This window comes from Corvus brachyrhynchos, unplaced genomic scaffold (assembly GCF_000691975.1).
Source record: "Corvus brachyrhynchos isolate BGI_N302 unplaced genomic scaffold, ASM69197v1 scaffold671, whole genome shotgun sequence".
NCBI lineage: Eukaryota > Metazoa > Chordata > Aves > Passeriformes > Corvidae > Corvus > Corvus brachyrhynchos.
Window position 1 is genome coordinate 982,592 of NW_008236441.1, and position 15,292 is coordinate 997,883.

General features: G+C 40.3%; 1 protein-coding gene across 4 annotated transcripts in view; it reads right to left on the reverse strand.

Annotated features, from left to right (window-relative positions):
- The window catches only part of SPAG16 (sperm associated antigen 16), a 359,185-nt gene that overhangs the window by 153,852 nt on the left and 190,041 nt on the right, over positions 1-15,292 (reverse strand). The window lies entirely within an intron of this gene.

Sequence of the window (15,292 nt, forward strand, 5' to 3'; positions counted from 1 at the left end):
CACCTCCGGCTGAAAACAGCAATAAAAGCCACCAGGATTTAGCAGGCAAAGAGATTCCACCTGCTGCAAGAGGCAACTGCAGTCCCAACCCTCTCCTGGCCCTGCTGGTGTAAGGAACACCCTGAGCTTTGTGCTCACACAGGATGCACCTACACCTCCAGGTACCCCCCCCAGTCTGCTCCAAATTTGTCTCACACATATTGCAAGCCCCACTTTTAGCAAAGCTCTAAGAGAAGACTGAAAGGCAGTGCCTGGGCATGACAGTCCTTAAATGTGGGTCTTGTTTGATGAGGTGTGAGCACACCGAGTGCTCCCAGCCCAGCCCAGCCCAGCCCCACGCACTGTGGGGTTCACTCTTGAGAGCACCTCAGGAGTGTTAAAGCCTTACCAGAGCACGGAGGTGGCTCAAAGCACCTCAGTGTGGCCATAAACTTGTCTCATCCTTCCCTTCCCTCTCCACATGCTCCCATTCTGTGATGCCCCCTCCACACCCTCCTACTCCTGAGGCATTCGTGCGCTGTTAACAAGATACTCTGTCAACAGCAACACCCAAACGGGACAGGAAAGCTATTTTATTGTGTTGGAAATTCATTTCATCTCCAGGGACCTTGCCTCCTTACGTATTTTGCTGTTCTAAAAATTACTTCGTCCCATTTCTATAACTTGAAAGAGCCTCTTTGGCAAATAATACACAGAAAGGGAAAATTGAACGTACCTGAGAACAAAAAAATACAAAAAAGCACACACAGAACAGAGAAAGAGGGCAATGCATTACATTAAATGAAGTCTGATAGCTTGAACTTCAGATTCAGTGAGGTCTAATAGTGAGGGACATTTGGCAAAATTCCCTTAATAAATTTATAATTAACCAGCAGAAAGCAATGCTCCAGTCAGATTTCTATTCTGCAGTGAAATTAGATAACAGCCAAATAAGCACAGTACTTGAAAGAGAGTTCTGTGAATGCAGGAGAAAGGCTGCAAAACTTCATGCCTTACCTTTGGGATTAGAGTGCTTATTTGACTCAATTCCTGATAATTTATGTAACACAGTATGTATTACTGGAAAAGTAGCCAATTATAACACTATTTATTTTTCTGGCAGAGCTCTACTGTGTGTATTTAAGCAGAAGCTGTGTGTTTATTGAGCCTGTGGAAACTCCCACTACCAGGCAGACACTGATCTACTGACTACAAAGATGCGGCACTGAGTTAAAAAATACTGTCAGAGAAAAAAGCCCAAAGTTTTGAGACCATCACTCGTGGCTGTGGTGTTGGACACTGACCTGGCTGCCTGATGCCAGCCTGGGAAATAATAAGAATCTTATTTTTTACCATGTTTCTGTATCAAATGCACAGAGATAGTGGTAGGGTGGGCTTTACAAAACAAAGACTCTCCCTGGTGCCATGGCTGGTTAGAACTCTCTAGCACAAACAGACAAAAAAGAAATATAATCTATTACCTTTTGGTGCTTGATTGATTCCAAAACTACTCAAACTCAGGATCTGTTTTGATAAACATTGAGAATACTAAATATGATTGACAATAGCTTTTTATGTTTTTGTAAGCGAAAAGCTGAAGTTACTGAATTAATAATATTCTACTTAGGCTTTCATTAGAAGGCGTGAAAACTTTGCCAATAATCTGTCTCCTTTTTTATTGGCTTGAAACATGAATAATGAATCTGCTCATTATTGAAGATTTAGCCTCTTAATGTCTTACATTTGTTTGAACAAATGAAGTGTTCCATGAGAAGTATTACTGTTTGTATTATTTTCTGATTCCAGATAAAGGGGTTTTGGTGTAAAGCTTTAATTTTTTTTTAAAAGGAAAGAGAAAACAGTAAGACATAAAATCTCTACTTAAGAATGGTTTATGGTCTTTTTGTAAGATGGTTTATGGTCTTTTTGTAAGATTGTAATATATTCTTCATTCCCTTGTACTATGTAGGCTTGGCTGTACCTTGTCAAGATATCTTTAAAATCTCACTGTTCAACACCTGATTGTTGGCAGCACAGGGCATGTTCCAGCTCATGGTGAGAGCTGTTGCAAAAGCTCACTTTCCACTGAAATTGGGCTCTAAATCAATTTTGATAACTTATTTCAGCAACTTTAGTTTGAAGAGAAGTGTTAACTTACAATCCAAATTTTTCAGAAGTGAGATGCATTTTCATATGTTTCGAATTTGGGTTATGTTTCATTTGACAAGGATTGCTCTTCCCCAAGGTTAGAGTTCGGTCAACAAAAATTACTTTGAAAGTCATGGAATAGAAGAAGATTTAGGCTTTTATATCCAAAATGTAGATCTGAAGTACCTTTTTCACCAGTTTGGGTGAAACAGACCCTGTTTACAAGGTCTTGCTTGTAACCGTGTGTAAAAGAGTTATGTCAGGGAGTGATCCAAAGTAATCCTGAGTAAATTAGCACTTCTCACCCCAGCAGCCAGTCAGCAATGATACATTTGTTAACACTAATGGGAATGTTCTGGGCATTCCCAGAACACCTGTAACACACCAGTGGGCTCTGGACCCACACTGGGACCCACTCTGAGCACCATGCAGGAGCACACACCCTACATTCCATATTTCAAAATCCAGGTTTCCTCTGCCTCAGGAAAATCACCACCCACGTATCAAACCATCCGTTTGTGGCTACAGCTTCTAACTTTTCCATCAAGTGTATCTGCATGCAGAACATAAATTCCATCAGCCAAAGGAAAAGCTTTGTGCAGCCCGGTGCTTCCAGCACTCAGAGCGACAGGATCTGAAGTGGTTCCCCTCCAGGGTCAGCTCTTGTATTTCTATTATTGAATAAAATGCTGCTTCAGTCCTTTGGCCAGGAACTAGGACACAAACTTCTCTGCCTTCAAAATGCCTGTGTCTCCCTTGCAACACATGGAAAGCAGAGCCATCTATCTCAGAATTCCTAACTTCAGTCCAGGAGCAAGGGGCACTCGGGTTCAAAAAGGTAAGTGGGGATTCTTAGATTATTTTTTGACTCTTACCCTTGCTCAGCACTTTCTGCAAATTAAGTTTCCTCAGGGGATTTTTTTGTTGGACAGGTGAAGACAGGAGCACCAGGAATCATTTATTGAAAAGCAGAGCCTTGTTTTATGAAACAATTATCTCCTCCCCCCTCCAGGCACAGGGGTACGAGCTAATCAGATTAGTGCAGGCTCAGGAATCATGAAATAGCTGTAACCCATTTAAGCAGACAATAAACAGTGCAGGACAAGGAGTGTGCTTGCTGCTCAGCAGCTCTGCCACTGGACAAGCAAAGCCTCTCCCCAGTGACAGTGGGTTCTCCTCAATTACCCCATCAGCTGACATCAGCATGGAGCTCACGGCGTGTTCCACACTCCGTATGAAGCTGCCATGATCTTATTATTTGTGTCTTGGTTTTTTTTTAATTACAAAAATCTTTACCTGTAAAATTACTGCCTTTTCAGGCTAACCCTGAACAAGCAAATGCAGATGTGTCAATCCCTCCTTGCTTCTGAAAGACAGCAGCACATGTGCTTCGATGCATCACTGTCAAATGATTTAACTTTTTGTGTCCATACATTAAGGTTTATGTGAGAACTATTCAAACAGGTTATTTTACAGTTTTAGGCTTTTGCTGTTCAAATAAAATATTCTGGAGAAGATGAGCCATCCAAACTCCACATTCAGATCCCCTTTATGGTGCATTCCAACCACCCTGAAGAACGTCTTTGTTATTTCTTTCATTCTCTTCCTTGTCATCATTTATTTCACTCTTCTACACGACCGTGTTAATAAATAAAGAATATGGCATTACATGCACAACTACTGACTGGTGAGACGTAACACAGAAAATAACAAACGTGACAATGAAAAACAAAATATGAAGTATCTTTATGGCAGAAGACCAGGTAAACTTACTACGTTATGCTGGAACACACATTTTCTTTGGAGTCCCAGCATTTTACTGTGAGACTCATCTGATCTATTTCTTCTGACAACTCACAGACAACGTAAGAAATAATTGGTTTCTACAGGAGTTTAAGTCTGTAACAGTGGATAACAGCACACTTTTAAAAAATGCCACTCCTGTAACACTAACCCCTAAAATACCTCGCCAAAGCCTACAAGTTCATCCCATAAAGCTCCATCATATCATATTCTCTACAAATTTACATATTTAGGATGAGATTTCCAAACTGCCTGGACAAGGCAGAGTCTGAGAGTCCTACAGCTGCTGGGTGCCCAAGTAATGGGATTTTCCCGTGTGACACTGTGGCCGTGCAAACATATCTTCAAACAACCCTTGGGGCTCTTTGAATGATCCAACTCTGTGTGAATTAAATGAAGGGTTAGGGTGGAGCAGGTTCTGGGGGAGAACTTTGTTCTGTGCAGCCACCAGAGTCAGGGAGCAGCTGATGATGAGAACAGGAAGTGGCTCTCAGGCTTCTGTTTGTCAGGAGTTGCATTAAATTGCCCGATGGATGACCCAGGTCTGCACTTTTTCTAGCCCAAAATTCTTGTCTTTCTTTAAAAAAAAAAAAAAATCCACTGTTTGAAAACTACCAACAAAAGGGAAAAACTGAAACAAGAACTATACAGGAGGCCAGCAGAATAAATCTAGAGATCTCAACTACATCTACACAGTTACCATAAAACTAACTCAAATCAGCTTTCAGCTCTCCAAAAAACCACCAAACCCAAATCCAGCAAACCCCCTGCGCTCCAAAAAAACCCCAAAACAAACCAAAAGTACACCATTATTTTACCTTAGGATCCACTTGCTGGTCTAGCTTTATAGTGATGAAATTCTATAGAGGATAGAGAAAGCAGTACTGGCACATCATGACTTAATTTCCCCACCTTTTAAATTTTTTTGTTTACTAATTTAGTAAGTTTTAATTTATTGTTAATATATTTCTACTATGTCTTTAATCCCAACCCTTATGCAGGAAGACTCCTGCAAGCAGCATGGGTAACTCCCATGTAAAGGGAGTTCTGCCAGCTCTGTCTGCCTTGAGCATCACCTACAAACGCACTGGGCCCCAAAACCACCCCCACACCACCAATGACCCTACCAGGAGCTGGCTTACTGCTTTCTGACATAGAAAAGAAAATGCCTTTACCAAAGAAGTCAGATAAAGAAACACCTACAGTCTCAAAGTCAAAAATGCAATGACAAGTGAAAGTTGGAGGCCCCACTTTTATTACTGTTGTATTGCAAACCAGGAACTTTAGTCCTTGGTTTTTTTCAATTTTTTTTTTCTTTTTTCTTAAAGGGAATAGTCAGTTGCAATAGTGCAGGGAACCATGAGAACCTGGGCCAGTCCTGTGTACTGTAAATTAGCATGGAGTTACACAGAATATTAATGGATGGGTTTAATCTGCAGCATGCAGATTCACTGCATAAAAAGCACTGTGACTCTTGTCGGATGTTAGTTTATTTTCTTCCACATTTTAAATTTACTGAAACTTCTTTAGACCTATTAAAGAAACAAATCCTTTTTGAAAACAGTACAACAAGGCTGAGATGCAATAAATATAAGCACTTAAATATTAAAGTGAGGAAAATGAATTTCAGTGTGCTTTCAAATTGGTTTTCTTCAGTGCAGAGTTTCTTTATTTGTCCAAATAAAATGGATTTGAGTGGGTGGCAGCTTTAAGGAGTTATGCAGCACTATTCAATGGCTTTGTGAACTTGGGAAGGTATATGAATAATAGATTTGCTGTGCTCCTAGACACAGAGCCACAACAAAAACAGTGTCATTGCAGGTTCTCTAACAAGCAGCTGCTGGAGTGAAGAATAAAGAGCCTGGTCCACCCACTGAAGCTACAGGTGCGGGAATGTTTGTTCAGATCAGTGACTGAACACAGAATGGGAAAAGCTAAATTCCCAAGGATACCTCCCACCACTTTGATCTACTACTTTCTCACCATTTTTAGATTGTGCACCACCCCCGCTCTCCCCAAACAGAGCTGGAAAAGGGCTGGATTTCCCTTTGCCAGCAGCTGGAGGAAAAGATTCACTTGAAACACATGCACAAAATATAAGCATAGTGATTTAGTCTCCTCCTTTCCTAGCTGTGAACAGTTTGGTTTACATTCCTTTTTGTTCTAACTTTCCCTGTTAGCGGTGTGATTTTATATCAATGTAATTACACCTGTCTCATCCCAGTGTGCACCCAAAGTAAGTGTCATTGGATGAGAAGAGTATCCACTGTTCTCCAGGGGAAGAGAGGCCTTTGCAAATCACTACTAAAATCTTCAGCTGCACATAGCAAAGCTCAGTTTGCAATTGTTGAAGGTGCTGAATATGCAATCAAAGTACTGTCAAGCCATGACTGACAACCTGATATGGATCACTTAGAAGTCCGACACACTCAGAATTAGGTTTTCATCAATCGCCAGTGCCAGCTGCTAACTTCACTCCTAGTATTGCACAGTGTCCCCAAACCCTCATTTCAGTCTTAACCTTCCAAAATCAGCTAAGATCTGCATTACTATGAAACAAAACCTGATATTTAAAAAAAAACCAACCTAAAGAAGGGACTTTTTAAGGGGCAGAATGTAACTGCAGAAGACCACACACAGTATTTTTACTTTTTTATTCAAATTTCAGAGCAGGGATACAAGTCTGACTCCAACTATGTTCCCAGCGTGCAGCAAACTCGTGTGCCCTTTATGGCACCGAAACACTCCATGACCGTCTGCTCTGTATTAAATAATTCACAAATATCGTTGACATTTTATTGCAGCCTCCATATGAAGATTCCATTATCTAGAATATTTGTGTTGGTGACAGAAATATGCTTGAAAGAGACACTAAAATATAAAGAAATTCATTGGGTTTGCATCAAGTGGGTAATTCCAATACATATTTAATAGGTTTCCCACAGACACACATGCCTTTACAGGCTCTGAGTTCAGTAAATAGATGCATAAAAATTGTCTTGCAGATGGTGAATTGATTCCTAGCTGGGAAAGATATCGGTCAGCCTACAACAAGATTTTTGTGTGATGATGTGTCTCAATTCACATCAGAAAACCTACAAATATCAAAGTGCAGAAGGGAAATGGCCAACGTTTTTGTTTGCGTCATCCTGGTCTTCGCCTCCATCAAGGCAAAACCCCCCCTTATTTTCCCGGGAAGTGTCAGAGTGATTGTGTCTGCTGTACACACAGGCTTAACCACTTGGATCATGTGGGAACAGACTTTATAGCTCTAAGTCTGCTTGAGGATTTGGAGATGTGTCTCAAAGTATAACCCACACAGGGCACCAAAGAAGCTGTGTTACCTGTATCAGGTCTGACCACTTAGGGAAATGTAAAGACTGAGGAGAGAAACAAGCCCCAAATTTTTGAAAGCTGCCACAGACAAAAGAAATCATTATTGGGCTGAAAACAGTATTTATCCACATTTTAAGGAGGTACAAACACAATTCAGTGTCTTCCAGTGTCAATAAGAGACCCAGGGCACATTTTTTTAATGTAAGAATTAATTGTTAAAGGACTAAGATGTGACTTGTTTTCATTTTCCAGTTGAGGCTAATCAAAGATGAATAGAGTTTGCTCTAACAGGATACACAACTGGAGTTCCAGCACTTGAGAGAGAAAATGATCTTGTGTAACATCTGAACCCTTAAAAGAAAACAATAAAAAGGAAGAAAAATAAACCCCAAAAGCATCACAGACAGACACAGACACACACATATCTGAAGACTGCCTGGAGCCAGAGGACAAGAACTGAAAAAATTCCAAGAGGAATTTACATGTATTAAGGCATCCACTACAGCAGACTTTTACTTTGAAATCAAATGACCGACTCATCTAATTCCAAACCAGGAGACATCAGCAGCTAAAAATAGTTCACATTCAGGTGGATATGTGGCTATGCCTGTCAGAGTATTGTTGCTTATAAATAGTAAGATGTATTCGTGTTCATTTTAGTTCACTGGGAGACAAGCAGGGAAACAACCTGCAATTACCTGTGCTGCAGCACACGGGGATTTTGGGTGACAGTGCTCCACTTGAATGTGGATCACAGACTGTGTGTGTAACATTTGCTCTAACTGGTACTGACAGGATATGGGTGTGATGATGGAAATACATCATTTTAATGAGCTGTTGTCTTCACTGAGTTCTGTAATAATATCTGACAGTTTTCACTGCGCTATGAATTGCTCTGTTGGTACAATTCATTTTTGGTTTGGTGGAGATACTGTAAGTCAGTATTTCTAGGAAAACAGCTTAGGTAAAGAAAAGCCTGCCAGTAATGAGTCAATGTGATGTGAGGGAGAAAGAAAACAACTGTATAATGACCCTGGATATGGAGTAGAAAACTATACTCTGACTTAAATTGTGCTGAATGCCTGCAGTGTTGATCCTCTGCATTTGAGTTCGGAACGCAGGAGAATGGAAACACCCTGTCCAGATCTGACTAACATTTTGCAGAAGCCATGGTTATAGGACCTGCACAGTTGCAAATTAAGACAAAGAATCCATCTTGCACATTGTCAAAGAGAGAAAAAAGCAGCGCCTGAGCCTCCTCCAGTGCACACAGTCCAAGTGGACTCAGCTTTGCAGACCTGCCAGCTGCTCTGGTTAGGATTTGGTGGAAGGAAGCCTCAGTTTTACCTCCCTCATTCCTCCTGCTCCTGAAGCACCTGCCAGGGAATCCAGGAGGTGTTTGGACAAGGGAGGGACACCAAGCACAAAGGTGCTCAACTTCAGAGGAGCACATTTCCTTACCAGCTCAAATAAAGCTTCCTGCTGTCCAACAGGAGCCTCTCAGCCAACAACACAGAATTTAGGGAGGCTGGGCTAAAGGAGGACAGCTAGAACATAAAAACCCACTAACAATTGCATCTAGTATGTTTTTTCCAAGCCATATTGAATGCTGAAATAATGGAAGCAAGGAAACTTCTGAGATCAGAAAATGAGACACCCATTTATGTAAATCAAGTGCAACTTTCTCCACTATCTTTCCATAAAAGAAATACTATGTAGCTAACTCTGGTAGCGTTTGGGTAAGCCTACCTAGAAATATCTGCAGAACTCAGACATTTTAGAAAGCAGCTCCGTTTTCAGCCTCAGTTTTTTAAAAAATAAAGTAGTAACTTGATTTTTTCCCGCTCCATTAATCAAAAACTGCTGTGCAGTTCAAGACCAGCAGCAGAAATCAGAAAGCAAAGCACTTACATTTCTGTGTGTTCAATGCTTTAGGAAAAAACGGAAAAATATTCTGAATTAAAAAAAAAAAAATTATCACTTTAACTACTAAGATCTTCAAATATGCTTCCTGTGCACAGGCTAAATTGCCACAGATGGTTCCAGTAAAAGCCAGAGAGAACATGGATTTATCTAGACCAGTAGCCAACAGCCACCAGAACAAATATTTCAGCAGACGTCACACAACTCCTGTCATGTTTTACAGAGTCATTAATAATCACATAAACATCTATTTCTCATGGATCTATACTATTACTGAAAATCCAATTCTGATTTTAGTTCCTCTCACCCAGTAGGAAGATTTGAAGAAAACTAATTTTGCCATATTGTTGACGTCCCCAAGGAATGGAAAGTCAGGGTTTTAATGATGGCTTCAGTAGTAACTCACCCTATGGCCTCGAGTAAAGCCCTTCACCTCTTTGTTTACCTTCACCAGATGTAAATAATGGTATGGCTTGCCCAGCTTAGGCATTCCATGGCAATCAGCTAAGATTCTTCTGGCCTTTGGGACCTGCAATTTCTCATTACTGAGGCATGTTGTCTCTTACTAAATCCACAATGTCATTTAAGTTTACAACATGGAGTTCAAGCTACACGTCCTGTAAAGTTTTGTACTTCAAGCTTCATCTTGTCCAGGATTCTGTAGATTTAGCCATATCTTCCCCTTAACTGAATAGCTCTGCTTTGAATGTAATTTTTTCCCTGATAATTCGCATTTTCAAATTGATTTTTTACAACTGGCTCTCTGGGAATTATAACAACTAGGTTTTAGACTTTCCTGATCCTGAAAAATGTGTTATGGAATTGTAGCATAATTATAAATTTGGAGACTTGGGCATAGGCCTGGCTTTGATTTGAAGGATTAATAGCAGCTTGTCTCTGCAGTGCTCCTTGGAGGATTCCAAAGGGAATTCTCCTTTATCAAAATGGCAAGCATTTCCTGCTGTGCTGTCAGGAGAGACATTACAAACTACCCAAAAATGGTCCTTCCACATTTCCTCTGAGTTCTTCTACCTGCCTTCTAATTTCCTGGAGGATATTTGTCTTCTCTGAAAATAGATTAGCTCCACTTTTACTGGAATCAATTAAACATGGGATCTGGCCAGAGGAGCTTGTGGCTTCTGTCCCACTGACCAGCCAGTCAGACAAGTGTAACCTCAAATGGGGTATTTGGACAAGGACTGGCTATGCACACTCATCCTGATTCAAAATGTGAAAATATAGCTCCATTCTGAGACAAGAAAAATCTCTGAGTTCCTTCAGAGGAGATTTTACAGGATCCTGATACGGATGCATTTGGTGTGGTGAAAAAACCCTACAAATCTGAGAGTAAATATTGCATTTCAAAGCTGTCCGTCGCCAAAGGGAAAAGGAAGAAAAAGAAACAGAGTATGAATGTCAAGGATGGCAGGAGAAGCCAGGCTAAACCCTGGGATCTGATGATACAAAGCAGAGAGTTTGACCAGTCCACTTGGCAACTCCAGGAACATTAAATTATCAATTTAGTGAAACTAGAGAATAAACCACTCCACCCCAAAGTATAACTGCAGTTTAAAATCAGCTTAACCATGCCTTGCAGTACACACACTCAAGATGTGTATTAATAAAACACATGCAGTATTTGCATGGTGTCATTCCATGGTGTCACTCCAAGGAAAGCTGTAGCTGACGAGGGACTTCTAATTAAACAAAATCCATCCCTGCTTGATTTCTTTAAATACTAACCCTAAATTTTCCAAAATTAAATGCTTCTTATGAGAAGAAACAAAACTATAAGCAGCAGATACCAAGTGGAGAGAAGTCACAACAGGAGATAAGAATTTTAATAGAGGCTTAGGAGCAAAAGAAGGAATTATTCATATAAACTAGTAATTAATGTCAGACACATCTGACACTTGGGCAAAGAAGTGAAAATGTCCTGTCTTGTTGCAGAGAAGCAAAAGGTGTCAGCAATTTTTTTTGTATATTTGGAAATAAGTAAAAGAATCTATTAACACCTCAGTAACAGGACACTATCCTGGAGGTACAGGAGAATTAACAATAATCACAATTAGTTACTTCTAAAATTGGCACCTGAACAAATGCACCAATGGACACTAGAAATGACTGAAGATTGAGGTAAATACACGTTTTAAATTTTTAAAATAAAATTTGATTATGGGAAAAATTTCCGTGAGTAGACAAAAATTGCCCTGTTAATGGAAAAGGAAAACAAATGAGTGATGGATCATGGAACAGCAACCAGACACGGCTCCAATCCACAAACACTTCCTCACCCTGGGCTCTGCTGCAGGACAGCACAATTGCATTTCTTGGTGGCCTAATTCCACATATTTTGTACTAGTGAAAGAAAGCAGAGAAAAATGGAGAACTGCTCAGTGAGCACAGAATGGATCAACTGGAGAAAACCAATTCTGACTGTTCTGACTGCTGCAAACAATTTCTCAAGCGCAAAGCATAAATAACAATGTTTGCCTTTAACATTCAGTGTAGAGCATATGTTTGCAAAGCTAAACAACTGCCTATGTTTACATGAGATATATGATGCTCAGTTTGATTTGCATATCAGAGATCAGGCTGTAAATCTCTGATGATATTTACCACTGGATAATTAAAATTAATCCTGCCAAAATGACTTTGACAGTGTTGAATTTATGGTCTGAGAAAACACCCCTGCAACTGCCTGCTGAGCTAGAACATAACTGGCTGTATATTTTCAACCTGACCTATGCTACTGAATAAGATCCTGGTCACAAATTATAAACCTCTCCCTTTCTTCTCCAATTTCCTATTTCCATAATCATTAAGAAGTGGGGATAATTTTGAAGGTACAAGATATGCCCGTTTTGCTGTTTTGTTTTTTGGTTTAAATTTTTTTAGCCATGGCAGGCACATGAGTTACCTTTCTTCCCTGCACTCCCCTTCCCGATGTTACACCATTTTCTTTTTCATTTCCTTTAAAAGCAACCAATTCTCCCAGCAAAGAATGCATCAGGAAGTTCCAACTCCAGAACTCAGACTCCCTCAAGTCCTTCAGTAGCTTGGATCATGGCTGTGTCTCAGCATGTGTCTGTGTTTCCAGAAGAAGGAAGTGGCTTACCCAGATTGTATCTTTAAATAGAAGGCACCTAACTTGTCCAGAAGAACATTGTTTACTAAAAGCTACCTCATATTATCCTCCTGGTAGGAATGTCATTTGTGGCTTGATACATGATTGAAACTTCCAGTATACACAGAAGAAAAACATTTGTGAATAATAAAAAACCCCAAACTGACCAAAACCCCCAGGCATATTTCATGTTCTAATAAAATAAAATTCAAATATTTAGTAGGCAGAATTTTCTTATCATTGGCAAAGAATTATGTAATTTATCAGAACTGCTGGCAACATTTTCCTATTGAAGAGATGTTGCATCTTGTATTCTTTGGACTCCAATAACAGATTTGATGATTGTGCAAATTGCACCTTGGATTTTGGTGCTAAAAGATAGCAAATAGCCTCCCCAGCTTCTTGACACCAAGCTTACAACTACAGAGAATGATGTATATTTTTCAAATGCAACATTTATAGAAAAGTATGTTTCTAATGTATAAAAGTGGCCTTTTTGAAAGCTGGAAATAAGAAGATAACTGTCATCCACTACAGAAATGGATGTATTTTTATTTGTAGCATTTATTTACAACATACCTCTTTCAGAGAGGTGGCAGTGATAGTTTTGATATCCTTCTTGCTTTTCTTCCCCTACAATCTGCTGCTTTCCAGGCCCATTCAATTTGAAAGCAGGCATCCATCCAAATATGTAATATTAAGGAAGAAAGACAGCTCTCATTTATAAAATCTTAATTCCTTGTTAGTGGAAAGAATAAAACCACTAGATTAACTGTGATCACTGATTATTATCCTCCCACGAGAACGTTATCTTGGGCTCTGTCCCCTGCTCAGAGCTTGTGGCACCTGGAGAGGGAGAAGGCTGACTATGGCACCTGGATGAGCACCTGTTCTGCAGGGTTGGGGAGAAAAATAACACTCCAAGCATCATAAACCACAGAAAGCCTGCTCCACGTTCCTATTGTCACACAGCCCCAGGCTGGCAGGGCGGCTGAGGAGGGCACACAGCCCTGGGGTGCCCAGCCCCGCCGGCCAAGCTCGTGGCACAATTACAGGGGACGCCCTGGAACAGCTGGATCAGTGCTGCAAACTCGGCCAGGTAGCTCAGCAATCAGCACTGCCGAGCCCAAGCTCACTGCAGGCTCTTTTGTAGCACAGCTCCAAATATAACAGCAGCAATTTAACAAGCCAGTGGAAACCACCAGCTCATTCATCTGTCCATAGCCTTCCCTTATTTCCAAATCTTGCCGTACATCCTGCACAGACTGATCTTCCACTTGAATGAGCCAGCACGGGCACAAGGCCCAACTGCAGCTGAGTGTTCTGCAGAACCAGGATGGATTAGGCTCGAAACAGCCACATCTTGTCACCAAACCCATTTTAGAGAAGTTCTTCAAATGTCTGTCATTTCTGCAGTCCTCTTTTCATACTAAGTGCCTACACCACATACAGCTCTACAAACTCACCTGAACTGGCCACAGCAGAACTCACCTGGCCTTTGCACTGAGGCAGTGCAACAGCCCCCAGCACATGGCTTTTACTGGCAACACATCAAAAACCCAGCAGTGAGAACTCCCATGAGGGCTTTTTTTTCCTACTCTGAATACACCTTATTTTAATCGGACTATGTCACATTTTTATGCCACTTCCTGCTGCCTTTAGCCACTGAGATTTTGCATAATTTTTGATGTTTCAATAATTCTACATGGATAGTCAGCCTTTCACATCATGGCTGGGATGTTACTCTCTTATTTTCGCATCCAAAGCACAGCTCAGATAGACTGGAGGCAGAAATGGGAGTTGGTGATGAGTGTGAGTGGGAGGCACCATGGGTTGGTGGTGAAGGTTTGCTTTGATTCCTCTGACTACAAAAGCTTCCTCTGTAGGGAAGGCATTTTCAAATGTCTAAACAAACCTTTGTCTATGCAAATTCAAACCCATTCTGACATCAAATTAAAGCTATTCTTAGTATTATTTCTTAAAGGTCATGAATATGCCATAAAAGATGATCAAAGCATTAGAAATCTACAACAGGTTAAGAAAAGAGGCAACAATACGTTAGATTTCTGCTGTTCATGTTTCTAAGGAAAACACTGACCATTAATGCTTATTACTGCGATGGTGGAAGCATCATCTGTTCTCAGAACTGGCTGACAATTTCTGTTCTAAAACCCACCACTCTGCTGGCTTGAACTTTGTCAAACCTTAACTAGGTTTTTTTTCGCCAAAATAATTTGGAATAATTCATGAAAGGATAGGTTAGTTATCCCATTTTGAAAACAATATTTTTAATATCATTTAATGCTTCCTCAATTCATGGTTTGAAAGCAAGACTGGAAATCCGATACAGACAGAGTTTTAATTAACTCTCAGTGAAATCTGGATGAATTACAGTTTGAAAAGTCTCCACTAAGGGCTCACTGCAATTGCAGCAGGCCGGGAGGGATTTAGGAAAAAGGAACAAAAGATGAAATTTTCCCTTGCTTTTTGAGTGAAGCTTCTTCTCCTGCAGTGGCCAACAATCTTGAAGGAGTATTTCATCTCATTCAAATGCAAGGGAAGAAAAAGACCGATAGGAATTGGAAAAATCCATTAGGACTGGATAATAAAGAACCAGGGAAAACGCCTATAGGACTCTGCGGACGGATGACATCCAGCTGTTAAAAATCAGACCTAGTACAGTACAGTAATTCAGCAGTCTAGAGGAGATAGTTTGAAAAGAGATAAATCCATCCCATTTCTTTAAGGTGTTAAGTTAATCAAAACTGAAGACAACTGGAGAGAGTTAAGGAACTAATTAATCAGTAAGCACAAATTCACTGATATTCTAAAAGCACCTTCATAAAATGCACTTGCCTGGATAATAAAGAAGGTATAGGATGATTTATTAATCAGGAGTCACCTTGCTGAAACACAGAAAATGACTAAAATAAATTTCCACTTGGCTAACCTTAAACCAGGTTGTGTACTTAGGAG